The 26890-nt window shown below is 45.4% G+C and overlaps 1 protein-coding gene across 1 annotated transcript in view; it reads right to left on the bottom strand.

The window, feature by feature from the left end:
* Positions 1 to 26890, bottom strand: part of LOC147607021 (glucosamine inositolphosphorylceramide transferase 1-like) — a 37025-nt gene that overhangs the window by 2103 nt on the left and 8032 nt on the right. The gene's annotated exons all lie outside the window — the stretch shown is intronic.

Here is a 26890-nt window from a genome sequence, read left to right as displayed (position 1 = left end):
CTCCTTTAAAGGTAATCAACCACATTTTACACACTTAAAAGCTAAGCATCTCACAAGTTAGTGCGTGCTCTCTCTTCACTACTGCTAAGCTTACATGCTCCTTATTCCCTTCATCACTATATTTATTTCTTCATGATGGAATCCCTTTTCTCCTCCAGGCCCACAGCCTCCTCTTACCCTAGTTGTGTGGGTTGTCTCCTAGAACATTTGCGGCCTTAGGAGCCTCTGTAGTCAGTGGCGCAAGCTGATTTTTTCGGCAGAATTACAATGTGCCCTTGTCAGAGCTGATATTGATGTGCCCATGGTTCACAAGCAAAATTTGACAATCTGACATGATACAACAACAAGCCTGTAACTGGAGCTTTACCACACATAAGATTCTTCAGCTTCCATAACTGGAGTGGAGATCAAATCATCAATGTAGCAACACACACAGATGCAATAAGCAAGGAGAGAGAGATAGAAGCACAACACTCAAAGTAGGTTGATAACAATGAGTGAAGTACAAGTGCATTGACATGATAAGGTCACTTACACACACTCATAAGAGTGTGTACATATGCTTAAGGCTAAAAACCTCTTAAAGAGAGAAAAAGTAACCCGGCTCATTATTAGCCTATGTCCACACATCACGACCATATAAATGGGCTACAAATCCCCCTTATAGTGATGATGTGAACATGTACAAAGATATTGTGGCTGATCAATCCCCAAATGGCAATAAGCCCAAAGCTTTGCGAAAAGCTTCAATCTTCTCGCGTGAGAGGCTTCGTGAACAGATCTGCCACATTGTCGTGTATACAGACATAGGTCAGGATAATCTCTCTTGTAATGAGCCTCTTCTTGCCATAATGATAATGCATCTCAATGTGCTTTGTGTGAGCATGAAACACTGGGTTTCTCGCAACAACAATGACTAATGCACTCTCATTATCAGTGAAGATGAAGGTGATGGATTGTTGTCACAAAAAACAATCAATATATAAATTGATGACCAAAAACAATCTTTACTCTTTACATATAAAATGATGACCAAAAAACAATCTTTACTCTTTACATAGAGGTACTCTCAATTAGGCTGTTGAAAAGACCATTTGCAACCAAGTATGCGTTTATCTTCTCATACTCTCACCAGCCTGGACATTTCCCAGTATGAAAGGGGTTTGGTGGACTCTAGGACATCTAAATATTTGGAAAATACAAGCTTTGGGAATGGAGGATTATCTTGGAATACAAAGGATCACACTCCGAAAATCTAGGAGGGTTACTATTTTTGGACAATCCCAATGGAAATTATGTTCGTGTCCTTACATTTGTAAGCTAGACAAATGGGGGGACTTACTGAAGCACCTTTGACAGAATGTCTATGTCACCATTTGGCCACCCAATTGGTCCACCCGTGCTTTCTTATCATGTATATACATTGGACTGGTGTCCATGGCAGTTGTATATGCCGGGGATTGATGCCACTCATGTGATACTATGGACTTGGCTTTCTGTTGGGACTTGTGCCTCCGTGTACATGCCCGGAAATGCTTGTTTGCAATACAGTATTCATATGCATTGGTATGGAAATCTGGTCAAAAATGCCCATGACACTATGTACTTGATTCTCGCAAAATCAATATACTTTATTTGAGGGAGGAGTCGGCCGTTCCGGCTCATTGTGTGTCTCTTGTCAATTCAGCAATTTACTTCTTGTATTTTGAGCAAGTGTCCATCAAATCTTAGCGTATTTAAGTGTATTGATTAGCATTGTGTTTAACCAAGTTACAGTGGTATCAGAGCATACGGTTCTCTTTCACTTCTATCGTGAGAGACGATCACCGTGAACACTAGCTATCTCTTTTTTCTTTTTTCCGAGAAAAGATCCTTTCATTAGTTATAAAAAACGCCCACTGGGCTACAAAAACTCTCCTGCTCATAAGAAGGCAGCTAGGGAGACTCTCCCTAGGTGCAAAAAAGTACAAATATCAGTACAAATAGCTGAGAGGCTATATCATACAATAGGAGGAGAGAAAATCCAAACAGGTGGCCTGTAATGCCAGCGGGGGGTACCCGCATGTAGGGTATAGAAGGGGCCGCTGCGCCAAGTGGTGTGAAAGGCCTGGCGCCGCAAGATCGCCGCATCCGAGTCGCCCCGGATGCGGTCATACTGTCCTCGCAGGGTGTGGATCAACTCCTGCCAAATCCCCCGAACAGTCTCTGCTAGTGGCTCCAGTCTCCCCTCAAAGGCCCTGAAACACCGGGCTCTCCAGGTGAACCATATGGTGAGGCTGCTGAGGAGCTCCCATCGTAGATCCCTCTCCTGTGTCCAGCCGGCGGACGAGAAATCCGGTGAAGGAACAAGGCGAGGCTGGCCCCTAATGAATCTGATGGCTTGGCTGTCCTGCTCCGTCTCGTATCCCAGAGCAGGCCCTGACGAAGTCGACCAAGCAGCGGCACCCCACGTATACATGCCATGCCCTCTGGAGAGAGGGGGGCCAAAATGCGCAGCATCCTCAGCCAAATCTGCTGCGCCTGTGGACAGTCCCATAGGCAGTGTCTCTATGTCTCCAATGGGTGGCTGCATCAGACGCAGGCTGCCGGAAGACCACTGTAGTGTGAAGTTTGACACATATCATGGGGAATATGATGCATCAAAGGCACTTGCTTTTATTGCCCAGTTTGATATTGCTTTCAGTGATGAAGATTTCGGCCTGTAAGCATGTTCATGAAAGGCACTGCTGCCCATTGGTGGCTCACCGAGAAGCTCTCACCGAATCCTGTTAGATCATGGGAAGAGTTCAAGGAGAGGTTCTATGCTCAATTCTTGCCTCCCAATGCATTGAATGAGATAACAATGAAGCAGGATTGGGTGAAGTAAAATAAGGAGAAATCGGTAAATGCATATGTACAAAAGTTTTGGAAAGTGCTTTTGGAGGTGTCTCCATTTATGCATGTTACCGAGGCGGAAAGGAAGAGAAGGTTTCAATCGGGATTGCAACCCGTGTACAAAGCGGGACTACAAATATATCCTGGTCATACCTTACACCAACTAATCGCAGCTGCCACCGCCACCGAGCAATTGGAACTCAAATTGAGTCGATCCAATAAGGCTAAATCCTCATTTCAAGGCAAAGAGAGGGCTGTCCAAAACCTGCAAAATGATGGACAACCACCTAAAAAAAGGACCAAAACCAAGATAAAAATGGTCCAAAGGCTAAAACTAACACTACCAAGAAGCGCCCCTTCAAACTGAGAGACTATGGTCTCACTCCGGAGCAGAAAAAGTAATATATGAGTGAGGGGAAATGCTTTACTTGTGGTAGCATCGAGGATATTGCAAAGGCATGCCCAAAAGAAGTGTGATAATGCAAATGCATCAAAGCCTAATGTGCATATGGTTCTGGATGTGCAGGGCAACACTTCACATGATAGCAAAGGCAGGGTTGTATGTAAAGCTTGGGGACAGCTCAAGGATCAGCCCGCTTTGTTCATGTTTGATGATTGTGCATCTGAGAATTTCATATCCACACAGATGGCAGCTGCTTTGGGTATTGAAGTGGAGGACACGGGTCCTCAAATTGAAGCAGGGACTGCCTTTGTTGGTAGAGAAGTGCAAGTCATATCTATTTTTGGCAAGTTGCACATACACATTCAAGGCTATTTAGATCATGAGGATTTTCTTGTGGCGCCTTTGAATGGCTGTGATGTATTGCTTGGAAAGCCTTGGCATACACGTATTGATCCGTGCAAGGCTTACAAGACCAACAGGATCACCTTCATGCATCAAGGCCGAGAGCATATAATTGATGCTGGCGAAGAGGGTGATACCATTCCCCTTGTATCTCATGTACAAATTAAGAAAGTAATGAAAAAGAGTATTTTTGCGTACTTGATTTTTGTACGAGATCATGTTGAGGAAAATAATGTAAATGTAAACACTCTTAGTAATGATAGGCTTGAATTTTTTCAAGAGCACAATGATTGTTTTGCTGATGAGTTACCAAATGAGTTGCCACCCATACGACCGGAAGATCATCGCATTGATCTCATGCCGGGTAGCTCACCACCTAATAGGCCAGCCTATCGTGTAAGTGCATCCCAAAAAGAGGAGATCATGAAGCAGGTGAATGAGGTTCTTGATGAGAAGGGTTTGGTTCAACCAAGCTCTTCCCCTCTATGGAGTGACAGTCCCATAGAAGTGGCTCCAGAAATGGAGATAGACCAAATGGTGACATCCCCCCGGAATTCTAAACAGTTGACCTCAACTGAAAAGCCTCAAGATATGCCTGTAGAAGCTGAGGGTAGTCAGCAAAATAATCCTCATCTACCCACTTTGCATCAATTGGTAAATAATTTTTAAATTTCACAAGGTATCTCCTAGAAAGCTTTCCATGTGGTAACTTTCTCTCCTTGTGAAATAGAATCTGCTCTGGCTGAAGGATCTCCTCAAGCTCATCAACTTCTAGTGGATCTTCTGTGACAGGCTCCTCTGGATCTAGCCCCACATACTTCCGCAAAAGACTCACATGAAAAGCATTGTGAATCTTCCAATGGCTGGGTAAAGCAAGCCTGAAGGACACTTCATTGATCTTGTCAATCACTTGGAAGGGTCCATAATGTCGAGTAGAAAGCTTTGGATATGATCCCTCTCGTCCTGGCCTCTTCCGAAGCCTAGCTTTCTCAAATTTCAGCAATACTCAATCGCCTTCCTTGACTTGCATGTCTCTCCTATGCTTGTTAGTAGTCCTTTTATGCTTATCTTGTGACCTTGCAATGGCTGTCCGCACGTGAGCAGAGGCTACATCCAAGTCACGCACATACTCATCAGCTACAAAAATCTCATCCTTTGTACGAAGGATGGGTGGTAAGACCACTCTACGATAAATAATCTCAAACGGGGCCTTTCCCATGGAGGCATGAACTGTGTTGTTGTAGGCAAACTCTACAAGTGGAAGATACTTCTCCCATGCAGTCTTTTGATCTCCCACATAACACTTCAACAAATCCAACACGGCTGTATTTGCAACTTCACTTTGGCCATCTGTTTGGGGATGGTAAGCTCAAGTTTAGTGCCCATGTTATCAAATAAAGCCCTCCAGAAGAGGCTCGTAGTCTTGGGATCTCTATCCCCAACAATGGACTTAGGCATACCATGATGCTTGAAGATGTTAGCAAGAAAAAGCTTTACCATATGATCAACTTTAATGGTTTTCTTGACGGGCAAGAAGTGAGCTTGCTTGCTAAACCTGTCCACAATGGTCTAAATAGCATCATTCCCATGCTGGGAGGCAAGTCCATAATAAAGTCCATATTAATACTTTCCCATGTCTGCGAGGGAATAGGCAATGGTTGAAGCAAACCTAGAGGCTTTTGCCTGTCCAATTTCATCTTTTGGCAAGTAAGACATGCACGATTCAATGTCTTTACGCATGCTTGGCCAAAAGAAATCTCTCTCAATCATGCGTGTAGTGTAACACGCGGAAGCTCTGGGAGTCTTCTTTCAGCCCTAAACACTCTTAGAAACCATCTGATGCAAAACGCAGATATAGAGAGAGAGTAGAGAGAGAGAGATATACAGGAAATTCAGTATATTGATATGGTACAAAAAGGTACTTGTCTGCAGCCCTAGGCTACCTTGAAGAAAAGGTGATAAAACCCAAAATTCTGTCCTAAACTAGGACCCTAATGATCCACTCCATAAAGGAATGAATGACTAACACATTGTGCCTCTTGTGCTATTTATAGACCCTTGTACTTTATGGAGAACTGGCCGATTGCTGGTCGGCCAGTTGACTGGACATCATTCCATATTATTGATGCGCCCTGCAGCTGCCTCATGTGGATAAGCCGACAGTCTCAGCCGACAGCTCCCCTTCAGCAACCGACAGCATCCTATGCCTTCCATGTCCCTGCTCCAAGTCCATACTGGTTCTCTTCTGCACCTTGTGCTCCAAAATTCTGGTTCTTACTGTCTTTTTCTGACTGCCCTCTTCTAGGTAATCTCTGAGAATGTCCATGGCATATCCATGCACATGACATGTAGTAGGCATGATACCTCTCTGACTAGCATAAGGTGGAGCGTGACATTCCTCCATAACCTTTGGACGCATTTCCTTCACCACACATAAGCAGTTATCCTTCATAAGATAACCCTCTTTGATCACATATGTCACATGCACTCTGCACTCAGTGCATGGTGACAAGATGGCTCATCATCAGAAGTGCAACAGTTGTACAGTTTTAGAACCCAATAGGATGATATTTGTCGTACGCCGTGACCCCATTGTACATCCTCAGTCCAGGATAAGTCAGGCACGAGCTACGTAGGTCATTCCTCAGCTTTAGTGGGTCAGTCAGTCAGTTAAGTCCCTTAACCCACTTGGAGAGAATCATTCATGCATGTAGAGTCAGTAGAAGCCTTAGGGTTTGCATCAAAAAGCACTCTGTATCTTGCATAATATGCATACATATGCCTGTGCATCATTTAGAACATCCCCAAAGCCTTAGGGAATTTACTGGGATTTATCTGGTATTTTTTTCATATTTATTAGTATTTATTTATCATTATTTGCATTATTGGGCATTTATAAATATTAACTTTATTAAATGACCAACCTCCAGTTAGTATAAATAGGCTTGCCTAGAGCCTCTTTTGCTCATTCAGTCTTCATTGTGCTAAGAGCTCTCCTCTCTCTTGCTTTCAGCCCAAGACTAATCCAACCCTAGAGCCCATAAGCTTGCTTCTCCAGCCCTTGAGAAACCCTAGCTTCATTCAGCCCTAGGTGCTTGCATTCAGCCCTGAATTCAGCATCAGTTCATGCCCATAGTTCAGCCCACAGTTCAGCAGAGTTCTACGCCAGCAATCAGCAGTACAGCAGGCTGTGTTTCTGATCCAGCAGTGCAGCAGGCTGCGTTTCTGTCCCAGCCGTACAGCAGCAGCTCCTGCAATCCCTGATTCACATGCGTTTCAGTCCACAGCATCCTCCACACCTCAGCGTTTCTGTCCACAGCAGATTCCAGCCCTGAAGCAACAGTCTACAGCAGTTTCCAGCCCTGAAACTGTTGTTTGCATCAGTGTCCAGCATTCTGTGCATCATCCACACATTCAGCAGTCATCTGGTGAAGGTAACACAGCATTCATATGTGTTTTCAGCATTCTAACAGTGTGTAGAACAGTCCACCTTCTTCTTCTTTGAGCCTCAGGTGTGCAGCCCTTCCTCATGCCCTTGGGAAGAGTGCATAGGCTCGAGATCAAGTCATTGAGGTGTTTCTACAGCAGTGTACAGATCAGCCGCTCTCCGATCCTCCGAGATCTTGCGTTTGGCTTATCTACAGTCCAAAGTCATTCTCTCTAAAGTAATAAAGCAAATACTATCTCGTTATCGGGATAGGGGGCCCTTCAGTGGGTAATTCGGGACCCAATCTGGTGTACAGTTCTCATATCTCTCTCTCTCATCTCTTTAAAGTTTGAAGTAAATGAAATGGATTGCTAAACTCACGAAACTCAGGATACAGAAGACGGTGTGAGCATATTGTGTGACAGGATCAACCAATACAAAGACTTCCGCTGCATATCACATTGGTATCAGATTCAGATAGTCCACACACACCGTATCCTAGCGTGGGGGCATCCTCGGATGGTTAGATTGCGTTCCGGCACGACCACCGACTTCAGCATCATGTCTAAAGGAGAGAGTACTCATCAGCCGGAAGACGTCTCCGCCGAAGGAGACCTTGTTCTTCCGCCTACAGCAGACACCATAGCTCTTCTTAGAGCTCAGAACCAGCTACTCATGGAGCGTCTCCAACTCTTGGAGGCAACAGCAGCACGTCCTTCTACACCTCCAGCAGCACCCGACTACATCTCCCTCTTCTTTCACATTGAACAAAAAGGAGAGAGGACGAGGCCCGAAGGAGAAGAGAAAAAGAAGAAAGACGGGACTATGAGGAAGCCCAACGCATGATCGACGAAGACCGGCGTCAGGCTGAACTCGCCGCTCGGGAACACCAACATGAGCTTGATCGAGAACGTATGTTACTCGAATACCAACGGGAAAAGGAGGCCATACACTTGAGGTATCAGCAGCTCTCCTCAGTCTGCGTCACCAGCCAGCATCCCACAGCAGCATCAACCACCATCATTCGCAGTCAACCGAATTTCAGCAAGTATGATGGTAAGTGTGATCATTCTTCAGTTAATCAATTTATTCATCAGTTTAATGCTCATTTTCCATTAGCTAAGATCACAGACCCATAAGACAAAGTCCACTTAGCGGCTCCCCATCTCACTGGTGAGGCAGTCACTTGGTGGCAGCATTGGTCTAGTATTCATACTGACCAGGCCACAGGTGTCACAGCCTTTGACTGGGACATCTTTGTCCATGACCTGAAGACCAGATTTCTCCCGCCCCAGTACATGACCGGTCTGAAAGATGAGTTCTGTGGACTCAGACAGAACGGATCCCCAGTGCTTCAGTTTTCCGGTAAGGTTATTACTTTAGCACAGCAGTTAGGGTTATCTGAGCAGGCCAAGATGGAGCAATTCATTCGTGGATTGGACTCCAACATTCGGTTCACAGTTCGTAACTTTGAACCAAGTACATATGACCGGGCTCTGACTCTCGCTCAGAACGAAGAAATGAAGCTCAACGGGGGCAAGCCCAAGCAGACATCTCAGTCCAGTACCAAACCCCAGCAGCAGCAATCAGCTGCACAGACAGGGAAAGGTAACGCATCTTCTAAAGATGCTAAGAAGGACAGCAGTAATAGCTCCAGTTCAGGGGGTAAGAAGGATAAAGAACCCAAGAAAACCCCTGATGAAAAGGCTAAAGCAGGCATTACTGGAGGTTATCTTCCTCCAGAGGAGCAAAGGAAGTACCAGTCAGAAAATAGATGTTTTTTCTGTCATATTATAGGGCATGGTAAGAAGGATTGCCACAAATGGCAAGCGGCACAAGCTGCCAAAGCTCCTTCTGCCACAGTTGCCACAGCCTCCCCAGCTCCTCCAGCCCCGCCTACTACCTCAAATGCAGTTCAACTTTTACCTTCCATGCATCCTATGCCATCCGTGGTATTTGATGCTAAGCAGGAGGGTGAGAGCGATGCTGCTCAGAAGAGCCTTATCCAAGCTTATGGCTCTGCCTAGGGCCGACAGTTTGTAGTCCTTTTCGATATGGGCAGTTCTGAAGACGCCATCTCTCCCCAGTTGGCTAATAAATTGAACTGCACTTTAGTCCCATATCATCTGGATGTGGACGGGTTTACACCTGGTCTTCGCACCCACATTTCCTAGAAGGCACAGCAGTTTGCCTTTGAAGTTCAGAAGGCCTCATTTCAACGAGATTTCATCGTCTCACCTTTGTTAGGGTGTGACATGATCTTAGGAATTCAGTGGTTCCGTCAATATGAGCCTATTCCCAATTGGGGGCAGGACACTTTTACTATTTGTAAAGGTTTTCCTGAGCCTGTCATGATTCGGGGGGATAGAAGCATTCTTGGCATTCCATTGATTTCGCATCTCCAGGCCCGACGAGCTATCCGCAAGGGAGCAGAAGGAGCACTGCTTTAAGTTCGTGCTCGAACAGCCCCTCCCTCATTAGTAGCATCCCTTACATCTTCAGTCCCTCAGTTAGCAAACCTCCTATCCAGACACCAGGACATTAAGCTTAGGGACGATCTCCCACCCAGTCTCCCACCCTCTCGCCTTGAGGACCATCACATTGATTTGGTCCCTGGATCAGATCCTCCTAGCAGGTTTCCCTATCGTCTTTCCAAGACTTTAGAGGGCGAGTTGGAAAAGCAGTTATCTGAGCTTCTCCGAGCCGGATTCATTCGGCCTTCTTCCTCCCCATTTGCTGCACCTATCCTATTTGTCCAAAAAAAGGACAAGTCTGCACGCCTTTGTGTAGACTACAGGGCATTAAACAAACTCACTATCAAGAATAAGTTTCCTATGCCCAGGATAGAGTACATTTTGGAGCGTTTAGACGGTGCTAAATTTTTCACTAAGATCGACCTCAAGAGTGGTTACCATCAGGTCCGCATTTTTGAAGCTGACATTCCAAAAACAGCTTTCAGGACAGAGCGTGGTCACTACGAGTTCGTAGTTATGCCTTTTGGGCTTACAAATGCACCCGCAACGTTCAATAAGATGATGTCTAGGATTTTCGCAGTCCACATTGGGAAGTGTGTCTTCATATTTCTTGATGACATATTAGTCTTCTCAGCCACTGCGGAGCAGCATGAGAAAGATGTGGAGAAAGTCTTGCAACTTTTGCGAGATAATCAGCTCTACATAAACGCCAAAAAGTCTATCTTTGGTGTTAAGGAAGTTCAGTATTTGGGCTACATCATCGGTTCCGATGGGATTAGACTGGACCCCTCAAAGGTTCAAGAGATCTTAGATTGGGATATTCCTAAGACCGCCCAAGAAATCCGTTCATTCGTAGGTCTTTGTCAGGCCTATAGCACACATGTCCATCAGTTTTCCAACCTTGCAGCACCTCTTACCGACTTGCTCAAGGGGGTGAAGACTCGCAAGCAGAAAGTCTCAGTTACAAGTAAGGCACTTGATGCATTCCGTGCACTCCAGAAAGCTGCCTCAGAAGCACCTGTATTAAAGTTAGCATCATGGGACGAACCTTTCGAGGTCATCACCGATGCCAGCAATGTAGCCATAGGTGCAGTCCTCCAGTAGGACAATAGACCCGTGGCATATTACAGCAGAAAGTTGGATGTCGCCAAAAAGAATTATTCGGTATATGACAAAGAGCTTTTGGGTGTGATCACAGCGCTCAAACATTGGAAGCCTTTTCTTTATGGACAGGCTTTCACAGTGAAAACAGACCACCAAGCACTTAAGTGGCTTCAGACCATGCCAAGTGCCCAGTGGAGTGATCGACAAGCCAGGTGGAGTCAAATCTTCCAACAGTTTGGAGGTATGATTGAATACATCCCTGGTACGCATAACCCAGTAGCAGATGCTCTCAGTCGAAAGTCCAGCATCCAGGCAGTCCAAGAAGCTACCATTCTCGAAATCACGGGGAAGGACTTGGATAGTATGAAAGACCAATATGTCGACTCCCCTGAGTTTGATACTCAGTATAGTTTGGCCTTCACTTCTGAGCCTGGCCACTATTCAGTACAGAACGGTTGGTTGTTCTACAAGAACCGTCTCTGTGTTACTCGGGAAAAGCGTTCCGCTCTTCTCCATGATGCCCATGACTCCTTAGTTGGAGGACATAGGGGTATCAACAGTACCCTCGAGAAATTAGAACGGTCCTTTTATTGGCCAAAGATGAGGCGTGATGTCTATGCACATGTATAAGCCTGTAAGATTTGTCAAAAAGTCAAGGTTCCCCATACAAAGAAGACAGGTTTACTTCAACCTTTGCCTATCCCCGACGGACCTTTTATCGACATATCTATGGACTTTGTAGGGCCTCTACCAGCATCCACTGGATTCCGTAACACTCAGTGTTTTACCATTGTGGATCGCTTTAGTAAGTTCTGCATGCTCATCCCATGCAAGCATACGGCCACAGCCGAGGACGTAGCCCGTCTGTTTCTCAAGCATTGGTATCCAATTTGTGGTTTGCCTAGCACCATAACATCAGATAGAGATTCCAAGTTTACCTCGCATTTCTGGAGGGCATTATTTGAAAACTTTGGAACTAAGTTGCAGTTGTCTAGTGCATTCCATCCCCAGACAGATGGCCAGACAGAAATTTATAACCAGTTGGCCTTTGATGTCCTCAAGTCATACTGTCATGACCAGCAGTCCAAATGGGAGCACTATCTTCCGTTGGTCCAAGCTATCTTAAACGACACTCATTCATCCAGTGTCGGACGGACTCCATATGAAGCAGCCTTTGGTCGCCGTTTTTCTTCTCTTTTGACGAAAATGGTGTCTCCATCTTTAGAGGCTAATAAAACCACGGAAGCATTTTCCGAGATCATTGAGTCAGTCAAGGACCGCTTGACCAAAGCTCAGGAAGCATATAGCAGACAGGCAAATAAGTCTAGACGAGATGTCCACTTCAAGGAAGGGGATTGGGTCTATTTGCGTATCATGAAGTAGAGATTGAAACAAGTGGGCAAACGTTGTCCCAAGCTTTCATTCCGTAGATAAGTGATGTCTCAATGAAGTTAAAGTTGCCTGCCAGTTGGACAATGCATGATGTTTTCCATGTTTCTTGGCTAAAACCATATGTTGGTCCAGAAGTGTTTGATGTTTCAGATGAATAGCAGCCAGACGTGGTAGACGAGGCAGAAGTTATTGAGCTTGAGCAGATCCTTCTTCATCGATGGAAGCATGGTTCCGGTCGACGGATTCGTCAGTTCTATACGAAGTTCCGAGATCGAGGTACCCACGAAGCCGTATGGCTCGACGAGGAGTTCTTCCAAGAGTACCCCCAGTTATTGGCGGACTACTTGGAAGCCATGAACCTGCCGCCAAGCTAATTAGGAGGGAATGTCACATGCACTCTGTGTCACAAATCCCTATATTCTAGGGACATGCGGATGCGTGTCAGGCCTAGAAACATGCGGATGCATGTATGTATTATAACTGGGCATGTGTATGGATCATATGAGTGGATGCATATGAGTCCAAGGACATGGCAGGACATTTGTGGACTTTCGGGCGGAGCCCGTGTGGATTCCGGCCATGCACACATGGTGTGTTATGATGGCAGGCGGAATATTTTCAAGTACAAGAATGATGATAGGTGGTTCTCCAAGTTTACATGTGCACAATGCATAAATGATGCATGCCATAACTTTATTTTACTTTGTGTGACATTGTCTTGCTGCCTGGACAATGCTTGTTATTTTGGCTTGTGAAGTCCGAGGGACCGGGGACGCCCGGGCACCTTGTGGATGTGTGTGTGCACTCCTGTTTGGGCCTAAAACTGTGGGCTTATGGGTTTTGCAGGTGGTAAGTGCGTCCACACTCAATTTACAGCTTATTTCATTTTCTACTAAAGTTTATTGGTTTGCAGGTCCACACTCATTAATAAGTGGCCGGACAACTTATAATACGTTCGCATTTGGTTGGACCAAAATTAATGAAGTCCGGACAGCTTATGGCCATTTCCCATTTGGTTGGACCTAAACTTATACAAACAGGACAAATGGAGCACTATGGGCTGGACACCTACCTGGACACCTTATGGGGACACTTGTCAGCCTGTATGTGAACCCACCAAGCCCCATAGGTGGCACTGGAGAAAGGCGCCTCCTTCAAGAGGCCATTTGGGCTGTTTTATTCATAACTCAACACATTGGAGAGCTGGTTGAAGCTTTTGGAGTTGCTACAGGGCTGGTTGCTTGCTTCCCGGACTCACACAAGCTTGGATAATGATCCCCACACTCTTCTAAAGGGCTGGTTGGTAAATTTCAGACCTGTATTTTCTGGTTATTGCGAGTTTTGGGCTGGTTACAGGTGTCCAAAGTCAACTTGGACAAGTCACAATACAGGACAGCTCTAGGGACCTCCACAGGGCTGTAGGACCCTTTCCAGGTGGATTTCTCGCGATGGAAAGCTGCTGTTTTGGACTGGTTATTGCATAAAACAGGCCGGACAGCAATGGAATATGAGAGCATGGATGTGTCTCAAGGATTCCTGGTGTAACAGGTGTTTAGGGCAAGCATTGGGAACACTTGCTCGCGGAGAACACAGGTTTCTGGATCAGTTTCTCGCGTGGAAACAAGGCCTAAAGATCCATTTACATCTTGTGCAGGGCGGAGTACCTGTGAGGATTGTGAAACTCTTGTGCAGGGCGGATGTACCTGTGTGTAGGGCGGATGTACCTACAGATTCTCTTGTTTGAAATGTATTCATTCATGATGTATTTGGAAGAATCAGGTGCAGGCTGGTGGTGAATCCCCAGGCACCCATAATCTTGTACTTTGCAGACTCTTTTGGTAATATAACCTAAAGGGGGGGGGTCAGCCTATCATCGGCCCCTTTATGTGGTGTACTGTCATTTTCAGCTTTGTGGTTGTAATGCTCAAGTGTTAAGTGCTCAGAATCTTGTTCACATTTATACGATTCCAATACACGCGTCCGCTTCCCGTTACATTGGTATCAGAGCTCAGTTTTTCCCCTCATTGGAAAACGGTCTGAGGCTTGGAATCATAAGTGGTGACCTGATTTGAGTGTCATGGACAGCCACATTTCTGACAGTGTGGAGAACACACAGGACCGTGAATTTCATGGTACAAAGGATGCAAGAGATGCTGCAGGCAATGATGTCTATGGAGATGCAGGTACTCATGATACTATGCATTCTGATTTGGAATCTTTGAGGCGTCAAGTGCGACGCTATAGGGCTGAAACCGAAGAGCTTAGGTCATTGAAAAATGACCCGGATGTACAAAGGGTGTTGGCTGCGAAGGCAAAGGCTTCGGTCCATGAAGTCACTTTTGAAGCAATTGCAAAGGAAATGGATGTTGAGAAACCCCGAGAGCTTGCACTTGCATACCTAATGGTTAAGAGTGATGTATACACTGAAGCAGATGGTAGTTTGGCTTTCAAGAAGCCACCCCTTATGGCTGCCCGTGGTGATGCATATGATGCACAACAAGCAGAAAGAGCACAGCAAGTGCCAAATGCTGAAAGGACAAGAGTCTCTGGTGCTAAGCTTGATGCAGGTCAAGAGAAGAGTAAGGATGAGGGATCCTCTACTCATTCCCGCTTTGCTCCAAGAAGACATGTCCGTTCTCGTGTTGAGCTTTCCACTCATTTGGAGAGTGTGGCTCAAGAGAGAACGAAGAGGGATCGTGAATCTTCATCGCGGCATCATCATCATGCAGATGAACAGGATGTACATAGGGATGCATATAGAAGGAAGAAGCCTCGAGAGTTCAAGTCCGGTGACAAGGATGTAAAGTTTGAAAACTTTCAGGGACGGATGGACTCTACCAAAGCACTTGCTTTCATTAGACAGTTTGAGATAGCTTTTTGCAATGAAGACTTTTCGGAAAAGTCTATGCTCAGGCATGTGGGAATGCATCTCAAGGATACGGCAAGTGATTGGTGGCTTGCAAAAATACTTGATGGAAGTGCTGCCCCAACTTGGTCTTCTTTCAAAATTCAGTTTTATGATCAATTCTTACCACCAAACTTTGCAAAGGATGTACGCAAGGAGTGGGATTGGCTGTCCCAAGATGAGGGAGAGTCCGTTGCTTCATACATAGCAAAGTTTTGGAAAGTCCTTCTCAAGGTTACTCCCTTCATGAAGATTGGAGAGGACGAGAAGAAGAGAAAGTTTGAATCGGGGCTCCATCACATCATCCAACAAAGCTTGGGAGTGTACCCAAATAAGACCATACAAGAGCTTATACACTCAGCCATGATTGCGGAGAACTTGCACATAAAAGCACCCACAAATAAGCCATTTGCAGGTCAAAACAAGAGCAAATTCAGGGCTGGTTATGACCAGAAAAAGGGTGGACAGCCACCTAAGAATGCTCCCAAAGATGGCCGAGATGCAAAGGATGACTCCGAAAAGAAGCCGGGGGGTAAACGCCACAATTTTGGGCTCTCAAAACAGCAATTGGAAGAGTACAGGAAGGCTGGAAAATGCTTTAAGTGTGGCAGTAAAGATCATATATATCCTAAATGCCCACAGAATCCTAAGAATGTTGAGCCTAATGTGCAAAAGCCTCTTGTGAATGTTGTACCCGATGTGCAGGGTAATACAGGGCATGAGCCCAAGAGTAGAGTCATATGCAAGGCATGGGGCAAATTGAAGGATCAGCCCGCTTTGTTTCTTTTTGATGATGCTTCCACAGATAACTTTATATCTGTACAGATGGCTGCCGCCATAGGTCTCAATGTGGAAGACATGGGAATGCAAATGAATGCAGATGCCGCCTTTGAGGGCAAACAGGTTGATGTAACTCCGGTCATTGGTAAGCTCCGTGTACATATACAGGACTACCTCGACTATGAGAGCTTTCTAGTGGCTCCTCTTACAGGTTGTGATGTTTTGTTGGGGATGCCCTGGCATCACCGTTTAGAGCCTGTTAAGGCTTACAAAGAGAAGAAAATCAGCTTTGTACATAGAGGCCGTGAGCACTCTATAGATGCTGGTACTACTGGAAGTACCATACCTCTTGTAAGCCATGTACAAATTAATAAGGCAATAAAGAAATCAGCTTGTTCTTACTTGGTTTTTGTACGTGATACCATTGAACATTCTAGTGTTGATGTTAGTGCATTAGATCAAGACAAGCTTAACTTTTTGAATGAGTTCAAAGATTGTTTTGCAATTGCTTTGCCAGCAAGGTTGCCACCAGAGAGGCCGGAAGATCATTGCATAGATCTAATTCCCGGTAGCTCTCCACCTAATAGACCACCATACACGGTGAGTGCTAGTCAACAAGAAGAGATTATGGCACAGGTGAATGAACTTTTGGAAAAGGGTTTGATTCGGCCTAGTTCCTCGCCATATTGCTCGCCAGTACTTCTTGTTCAAAAGAAGGATGGTACTTACAGGATGTGTGTTGATTACCGTGCCCTCAATAAGATAACCATCAAGAATCGGTTTCCCATTCCGCGCATTGATGACATCTTGGACAAGCTTGAAGGTTCGGCATGTTTCAGCCGAATAGACCTCAAGAGTGGGTATCATCAAGTGAGAGTGGCACCTCAAGATGTACACAAGACTGCATTTAGGACAGCCTTTGGTCTTTATGAGTTTTTGGTGGTGCCTTTTGGTCTTACAAATGCACCCGCTACCTTCAACAGGATGATGGACAGGGTGTTCAGAAAGCATAGAAAGTTCACAGGTATATTCTTTGATGACATTATTGTATTCTCAAAGAATGAAGCCCAACATCGTGAGCACCTGGCTATTGTGTTTAAAGAGCTTAAGGAAAATCAGCTCTACATAAATGCAAAAAAGAGTGAATTCTTCCTCCCAGAAATTCACTATCTTGGTCACATTGTATCAAAGGATGGTGTGCGCATGGATCCCGCAAAGATACAAACCATGCAAGAATGGCCAGAGCTGAAATCAGTCCATGAAGTGAGGAGCTTCCTTGGTTTATGTGCTTACTACAAGAGGTTCGTCAAGCATTTTGCTTTTATTGCCGCTCCGTTACATGACTTAACGAAGAAGAAAGCAATCTTTAAATGGACACAAGAAGAGAGAGATGCCTTTCAAAAGTTGAAGAGTGCAATCATCTCGGGACCGGTACTCATTATTCCGGATTTGCACAAACCTTTTGTTGTGGAATGTGATGCAAGTGGGGACTGCATAGGGGCTGTTTTGAACCAAGAAGGACATGCCATTGCCTATGAGAGCAGACGCTTGCAACATGCAGAGCTTCACTTACAGGTTTATGAGAAGGAGTTGTTGGCTGTAATTCATGCCCTTACTATTTGGAAACACTATCTTTTAGGGGCTGATTTTATGGTCAAAACTGATCATCAAAGTTTGAGATACTTTTTGACTCAAAGTAAGCTCTCAGAGAAGCATATGAGATGGGCAAATTTCCTCTCAATGTTTCATTTTCAGATTTTACACACTCCAAGGAAAAAGAATGTGGTGGCGGATGCCTTATCTAGACGACCACAGGTTCATGCTATTACAGTTGCATACCATGAGGACTTATCGGATATGCGTAATACTTATCATCTGGATGAGGATTTTGCACATGTATGGGCTGATTTGCAAGAGGGTATTGCTGTCCCATCTTATGTCATAAGAGATGGATATCTCATGATGCAAAATCGTATGTGTGTGGTAAAGAACCTTCGCCATAAGGTTATGGATGAGTGCCATGCTCCTCCATATGCAGGTCATAGAGGCATTTTGGCCACAGCACAAGCTTTGGAGAGGTATTTCTTTTGGCCACATATTCACAAGGATATTGAAGCATATGTACGTGAATGTATGGTGTGTCAAAAGATCAAGTTTGATCGACATAAAGCACCTGGATTGCTTCAGCCTTTGCCTATACCAAATGAACCATGGGAAAGCATTGCTATGGACTTCATTATGGATTTGCCAAGGACGCCACAAGGAAATGATGCTATTTGGACCATTATTGACAGGTTTAGCAAGCAGGCACATTTCATTCCCGTGCGCAAGACAATAAAGCCAGATCATATGGCTAGGATGTTTTTGGCACAGATATTCAAACACCATGGCATGCCTAAATCTATTGTGGGGGATAGAGATCCTAGAACCACAAGCTTATTTTGGCGCGCATTGTTTGACAATATGGGTACAAAGCTGAACTTCTCATCAGCTTACCATCCACAGACAGATGGGCAAAGTGAAATAGCAAATTCAGCCGTCCTCGACTTGCTGAAATCTTATGTATCCGACCGCAAATCGGATTGGGAGAAGTATTTACCACTTGTGGAGTTTGCCTACAACAATACAGTACATACTTCTACGGGCAAGGCGCCCTTTGAGATTATCTATGGCAAGGTGGTACTACCACCCATCCTTCGTACAAAGGATGAAATTTTTGCAGCAGATGAGTATGTCAGAGACTTGGATACTGCATTTGCACAGGTACGGACAGCCATAGAGAGGTCTCAAACCAAAATTAAAAAGGCAGCTGATAAGCATAGAAGGGATATACAATTCAAACAAGGTGATTGGGTCTTGCTAAAATTTGAAAAGGCACGCCTTCGGAAGAGGCCAGGAAAAGAGGGAAAGTATCCTAAACTTTCCAACAGGTATTATGGACCTTTTCAGATCTTGGAGAAGATCAATGATGTTGCATTTCGGCTTGTACTCCCAGATCATTGGAACATGCATAATGCTTTTCATGTGAGTCTATTGAGGCCTTATGTGGGACCGACACCATTTGAGCCGGTTTTGGAAGACCCACCCGAGGTGGATGAGCTGGAAGAGATTCTTCAACCTGAACAGATTGTTTTTCACAAGGAACGAAAGCTTGTGGGAGGCAAACTTGTTCATAGATACCTTGTGAAGTTCAAGAATTATTCAGCTTTGGATGCGAAATGGATGGATGAGGCCTACTTCGAGGATTACCCAAATCTTTTGAAGGCCTATCTGGAGGCTTTTCAGTTGCCGTCAACTGATTAGAAGCCGGGGGGATGTCACAAATCCCTATATTCTAGGGACATGCGGATGCGTGTCAGGCCTAGAAACATGCGGATGCATGTATGTATTATACCTGGGCATGTGTATGGATCATATGAGTGGATGCATATGAGTCCAAGGACATGGCAGGACATTTGTGGACTTTCGGGCGGTGCCCGTGTGGATTCCGGCCATGCACACATGGTGTGTTATGATGGCAGGCGGAATATTTTCAAGTACAAGAATGATGATAGGTGGTTCTCCAAGTTTACATGTGCACAATGCATAAATGATGCATGCCATAACTTTATTTTACTTTGTGTGACATTGTCTTGCTGCCTGGACAATGCTTGTTATTTTGGCTTGTGAAGTCCGAGGGACCGGGGACGCCCGGGCACCTTGTGGACGTGTGTGTGCACTCCTGTTTGGGCCTAAAACTATGGGCTTATGGGTTTTGCAGGTGGTAAGTGCGTCCACACTCAATTTACAGCTTATTTCATTTTCTACTAAAGTTTATTGGTTTGCAGGTCCACACTCATTAATAAGTGGCCGGACAACTTATAATGCGTTCGCATTTGGTTGGACCAAAATTAATGAAGTCCGGACAGCTTATGGCCATTTCCCATTTGGTTGGACCTAAACTTATACAAACAGGACAAATGGAGCACTATGGGCTGGACACCTACCTGGACACCTTATGGGGACACTTGTCAGCCTGTATGTGAACCCACCAAGCCCCATAGGTGGCACTGGAGAAAGGCGCCTCCTTCAAGAGGCCATTTGGGCTGTTTTATTCATAACTCAACACATTGGAGAGCTGGTTGAAGCTTTTGGAGTTGCTACAGGGCTGGTTGCTTGCTTCCTGGACTCACACAAGCTTGGATAATGATCCCCACACTCTTCTAAAGGGCTGGTTGGTAAATTTCAGACCTGTATTTTCTGGTTATTGCGAGTTTTGGGCTGGTTACAGGTGTCCAAAGTCAACTTGGACAAGTCACAATACAGGACAGCTCTAGGGACCTCCACAGGGCTGTAGGACCCTTTCCAGGTGGATTTCTCGCGATGGAAAGCTGCTGTTTTGGACTGGTTATTGCATAAAACAGGCCGGACAGCAATGGAATATGAGAGCATGGATGTGTCTCAAGGATTCCTGGTGTAACAGGTGTTTAGGGCAAGCATTGGGAACACTTGCTCGCGGAGAACACAGGTTTCTGGATCAGTTTCTCGCGTGGAAACAGGGCCTAAAGATCCATTTACATCTTGTGCAGGGCGGAGTACCTGTGAGGATTGTGAAACTCTTGTGCAGGGCGGATGTACCTGTGAAGAGGCTTGTGCAGGGCGGATGTACCTGTGTGTAGGGCGGATGTACCTACAGATTCTCTTGTTTGAAATATATTCATTCATGATGTATTTGGAAGAATCAGGTGCAGGCTGGTGGTGAATCCCCAGGCACCCGTAATCTTGTACTTTGCAGACTCTTTTGGTAATATAACCTAAAGGGGGGGGGTCAGCCTATCATCGGCCCCTTTATGTGGTGTACTGTCATTTTCAGCTTTGTGGTTGTAATGCTCAAGTGTTAAGTGCTCAGAATCTTGTTCACATTTATACGATTCCAATACACGCGTCCGCTTCCCGTTACACTCTGCACTCAGTGCATGGTGACAAGATGGCTCATCATCAGAAGTGCAACAGTTGTACAGTTTTAGAACCCAATAGGATGATATTTGTCGTACGCCGTGACCCCATTGTACATCCTCAGTCCAGGATAAGTCAGGCACGAGCTACATAGGTCATTCCTCAGCCTTAGTGGATCAGTCAGTCAGTTAAGTCCCTTAACCCACTTGGAGAGAATCATTCATGCATGTAGAGTCAGTAGAAGCCTTAGGGTTTGCATCAGAAAGCACTCTGTATCTTGCATAGTATGCATACATATGCCTGTGCATCATTTAGAACATCCCCAAAGCCTTAGGGAATTTACTGGGATTTATCTGGTATTTTTCCCATATTTATTAGTATTTATTTATCATTATTTGCATTATTGGGCATTTATAAATATTAACTTTATTAAATGACCAACCTCCAGTTAGTATAAATAGGCTTGCCTAGAGCCTCTTTTGCTCATTCAGTCTTCATGGTGCTAAGAGCTCTCCTCTCTCTTGCTTTCAGCCCAAGACTAATCCAACCCTAGAGCCCATAAGCTTGCTTCTCCAGCCCTTGAGAAACCCTAGCTTCATTCAGCCCTAGGTGCTTGCATTCAGCCCTGAATTCAGCATCAGTTCATGCCCATAGTTCAGCCCACAGTTCAGCAGAGTTCTACGCCAGCAATCAGCAGTACAGCAGGCTGCGTTTCTGATCCAGCAATGCAGCAGGCTGCGTTTCTATCCCAGCCGTACAGCAGCAGCTCCTGCAGTCCCTGATTCACATGCGTTTCAGTCCACAGCATCCTCCACACCTCAGCGTTTCTGTCCACAGCAGATTCCAGCCCTGAAGCAACAGTCTACAGCAGTTTCCAGCCCTGAAACTGTTGTTTGCATCAGTGTCCAACATTCTGTGCACCATCCACACATTCAGCAGTCATCTGGTGAAGGTAACACAGCATTCATATGTGTTTTCAGCATTCTAACAGTGTGTAGAACAGTCCACCTTCTTCTTCTTTGAGCCTCAGGTGTGCAGCCCTTCCTCATGCCCTTGGGAAGAGTGCATAGGCTCGAGATCAAGTCATTGAGGTGTTTCTACAGCAGTGTACAGATCAGCCGCTCTCCGATCCTCCGAGATCTTGCGTTTGGCTTACCTACAGTCCAAAGTCATTCTCTCTAAAGTAATAAAGCAAATACTATCTCGTTATCGGGATAGGGGGCCCTTCAGTGGGTAATTCGGGACCCAATCTGGTGTACAGTTCTCATATCTCTCTCTCTCATCTCTTTAAAGTTTGAAGTAAATGAAATGGATTGCTAAACTCACGAAACTCAGGATACAGAAGACGGTGTGAGCATATTGTGTGACAGGATTAACCAATACAAAGACTTCCGCTGCATATCACAACATAAGAGACATGTGAGTGACCAGCTATCAAATCAGTCCATATATGGCAAAAATTAGCATCCAAATGATACAAATCTCGCATGGCAGATAAGTCCCCATGAGAGGCCACTTAAACTGCAGCCACATAAGGCCTCCTGGATAATGCATCTGCCACCACATTTTTCTTTCCTGTAGTATGTACAATCTGAAAATGAAACATGGAAAGAAAGTTTGCCATTCTCATTTGCTTCTCCGAAAGCTTTGTTTGAGATAGAAAGTATCTCAAGCTTTGATGATCTGTCTTGACTACAAATTCAGCCCCAAGAAGATAATGTTTCCACATCTTTAAGGCATGAATTACAGCCAAGAGCTCTTTCTCATAGATATCCATATGAAGCTCGGCATCATGCAATCGACGGCTCTCATATGCAACTGCATGACCTTCTTGATTTAGGATAGCCCCTATACAATCGCCACAAGCATCACATTCCACTATGAACGACCTTTGCAAGTCGGGAACAATCAATACGGGTTGTCGTGTGCATGATCAATGCCATGGTCAATCTTCAGACGTTGATCCAGAAGAGGCGGCCAGATAAAGACTATGAACCAGATAGGATCAGAGATTGGAGCACAGGTGCTTTGGGCAGTGTGGAGCAAGGCTTGGGGAAAACAAGAAGAGGATGCTGTCGGCTGCCTGGAAAGGGGGTACTGTTGGCTGGAAACACGCTCTGTCGGCTGTACCAGAGAGCATGGCGGCTCAAACGCATCAGGATATGGCAAAGGGACTACAAGCGCATCAAAACATGATTTATTTGTCCAATCAACTGGCCAACTAGCAGTCGGCCAGTTCTCCATAAAGTCAAAAGAACTATAAATAGCACAAGAGGCTCCTTGAAAGATTCATTCAATCCTCTAGGGATTGGGTCCTTAGGAGTCCCATAGGGGGATAGAATTTTGGGTGTTATCACCTTTTCTTCAAGGCAGCCTATGGCTGTAGACAAGTACCTTTTTGTACTATATGAATATATTGAATTTTCCAGCTCTCTCTCTCTACTCTCGCTTCATATCTGCGTTTTGCATCAGCATGTTTCCAGGAGTGTTTCGGGCTGAAAGAAGACTCCCAGAGCTTCCGCGTGTTACATTGGTATCAGAGCATCAGGCTCAGCAAAGCTAAACACTCAATAAGTCCCATAAGATGGTGTACAGGTCCAAGGTACAAGAAAGTACACGGATACGAAGCCCAAGGCAAGGAACACAGAATCGGGAAGAGCTCCCAGGAGGTTTGTTGGTGGTGTTCCACATAGCCAAAGGGGATGGCAGTCCTGTGAGCCATATAGGTTCTCGGGCAACAGTCCCAAGGGAGGTTTATCCTCCAAGGATAATGTGAGTGCCAGACTCATTTCTCAGGAATGAAGACCAAGACGGTGTTCAGAGTCAGGGCAGGAATGGATTGTGGACTTGATGGAACCAGATGCATAGATCTTAGTCTGTGACAGAGTAGTTTGGAGACCGGACCGAGCTTTCAGAGAAAAGGGTTGCCAAGGATGGATGGATGACAGAGGGACTTCGGGAAAAAGTATGGGATGATGACAGTCATCCAAGAATAGGTTGGAAGCCCGTCATCAAGTTTAGCAGAGGGGGATGTCATGTGCATGATCAATGCCATGGCCAATCTTCAGACGCTGATCCAGAAGAGGCAGCCAGATAAAGACTATGAACCAGATAGGATCAGAGATTGGAGCACAGGTGCTTTGGGCAGTGTGGAGCAAGGCTTGGGGAAAACAAGAAGAGGATGCTGTCGGCTGCCTGGAAAGGGGGTACTGTTGGCTGGAAACAGGCTCTGTCGGCTGTACCAGAGAGCATGGCGGCTCAAACGCATCAGGATATGGCAAAGGGACTACAAGCGCATCAAAACATGATTTATTTGTCCAATCAACTGGCCGACCAGTTCTCCATAAAGTCAAAAGAACTATAAATAGCACAAGAGGCTCCTTGAAAGATTCATTCAATCCTCTAGGGATTGGGTCATTAGGAGTCCCATAGGGGGACAGAATTTTGGATGTTATCACCTTTTCTTCAAGGCAGCCTATGGCTGTGGACAAGTACCTTTTTGTACTATATGAATATACTGAATTTTCCAGCACATCTCTCTCTCTCTCTACTCTCTCTTCATATCTGCGTTTTGCATCAGCATGTTTCCAAGAGTGTTTAGGGCTGAAAGAAGACTCCCAAAGCTTCCGCGCGTTACACGAGTCCACATATGATAGCATTCTTGAGTTGCAAGAAGGCATCCTGCTCCTTTGGAGTCCATTTAAAAGTGGCTTTCTTCTTCGTGAGATCATGTAGAGGAGTGGCAATCATAGCAAAATGCCTTATGAAGCGCCTGTAATATGAACATAACCCCAAAAAACTATGTACTTGATGTACATTTTGCAAGTCTGGCCAATTCCGGATGGTTTCAATCTTGGCAGGATCCATTCTTACACCATCCTTGGATACAATGTGACCCAAATAATGTATCTCTGAAAGGAAGAACTCACTTTTCTTGCCCTCAATGCATTGGGCTCTTCCTCGTGCATGGGTTCTTTACCACGTGATGGCTGTCCCATGTATACACTGTCATAGACTCTCTCAAGAGGCTTATGCCTTTCATGCAATGCATCGGAATCCCGTGAAGCACTTGATTGGCCCCTCGAATTCGGCACTTCCAATGGGTTGCCCTAGCTGTCCATTGAATTAAGTGTTCGTGCTTGCTTCCGTTCTCAAAACTCCGTGTCTCCTCTTGAGAAAGAGAGACGACCGGGCTCTGATACCAATGTGACCGCTGCCTACAGGAGACCTATAGATCGGAAGACAATATACACATATTTAGAACACTTAATTTAACTATTATTAAACAATGGAAGCAACATCAGCAACACAAATACTGGAAATACTGAAAATACAAATGACACCAGCATTGGGACCGGAAAGGGCCAGCTCCCCCCTCAATACTTTTTTGTATTTCTTGGAGTATTTATATTTGTACAAGTGTCACGGGCCTGACAGGCCAGATTTCTCCACAAGGGAGTGAAAACAACCAAATAGAACGGGTTCAAGTCGATGAAGAGGTGTTGGTCGGAGTAGCCCCAAATCACAGGCTCATTTCCACCTTCACTGGGTGGACACCGGCCTTTCACTGGTCTTCCGGGACCGTGCACCAACAGGCACGCCCGTACTAACGCAAGCCAAGGGGTACACCGCGGAGGGAACATGGCCTGGTTCTCCCCAATGAGCTTTGCTCCCAAATTCCCTGGTGAGTCTAACCTTCACTGGCTCTCAGAAGCTCTGAGAGCGCGGTTAACAACACCGCACAGGGAAATATACTAGCCACACCAGGAAGAATTTCCTGAACATGGTCAGCATATATATGCCATGCTCCTGCACTACACAACTTAAAAGCATTTTCTGAATTTAAATTAGCAAATTTCAGATTTATTCAAATGAGAAAAAGAATATGAGAGCACCTGGTACGGTCTAGATACAACTGGTACAATTTGTAGCAGGTATAATCAAGCACATTAGGTACTTCACACGTGTGCAAGTACAACCAGCCAGGTACTATGCAAGTACCTGTACTTGCAACAGGTACAATAGGTACACAAGGGCAGCTAGCAAGTACAGCAAGTACACCAGGGCAGCTAGCAGGTCCACGTGGGCAACTTCAAGCAGGTACAACAGCTGATACAAGCGTGGGCAGCCATCAGGGCTGTGTGGCGGCTACTGCAGGGCTGCCAGGTGTGTACAGCAGGGCTGCAAGGTGGGTACAGCATGGCTGCCAGGCGTGTACAGCAGGTAGGTACACGGCAGGTACAGGCGGGTACAGCAGCCTGGTACAGATCAGGTATAGCTAGCAGCAAGGAGACGTGGGCAGCTTCAGGCGGGTACAGGCGATGTATAGAATAGGCTGCAGGCGATGGAGAGAAAAAAGGCAACCAACCAACCACGTGGGGAATTTTCAATAATGTTCCATGCAAAAGCCTTATCAAAGGTTATAAAACCTTAATACATAATTAACACTTATGGGCACCATCCAAAAGAAAATGTCCAACCCCCTTTTTAAAGGTGTGTGAACACATTAGCTTATAAACATTAAAGTTAACCATAGTTTATGGATTTTACATTTTAAAAGGGCCAAAATGGTAATACTTACCACGTGTTCACACGCCACACCACCAAGTTAGCAAACAACATTCCACGGTACACTGGGGGTGTCCCTGTCCAGTGTACTGGCACGGCATAACAGGCAGACATACGCAAACAAGTCATGCAAAAACAAATTTATGCATGTAGGCATAAATGCATGTGCACAAATAGTGGACGAAATCTCCCTTTCATGAAACTTGTACAAGAGGTTCCTGTCGGGCACAAAACTGGCGCGACAAATATAAATAAATATGTCATGGTCTTCTTATGGAGTGACAGTCCCATAGGTAAGACACCATCCTGGCTATACACGGGTGGCACCAACAGGCTCCCGTCCATACAGCACGAAGCAAATCACACACGGGTGATGCGAAACTGGTTCCCGTCCATGTGACGCAGCACTGGTCGCACACGGGTGGCACTGATCTGGCTCCCATACATGTGACACCATAAAACTGACCCTTTCACATGGGACACTGGCCTGGCCCCTGTAAACATGGCACAAATATGGCCGCTCTATGGAGTGACAGTCCCATAGAAGTGGCTCCAGAAATGGAGATGGACCAAATGGTGACATATTGTGTCCAAAGATGAAGTGCGAATGGATCCTACAAAGATTG

The sequence above is a fragment of the Cibotium barometz genome, chromosome 56 (assembly GCF_041138505.1).
Source record: "Cibotium barometz isolate CiBa-2024 chromosome 56, ASM4113850v1, whole genome shotgun sequence".
Lineage (NCBI taxonomy): Eukaryota > Viridiplantae > Streptophyta > Polypodiopsida > Cyatheales > Cibotiaceae > Cibotium > Cibotium barometz.
Note: the sequence above shows the minus strand (reverse complement) of the source record. Positions and strands in the feature narration are given on the sequence as shown.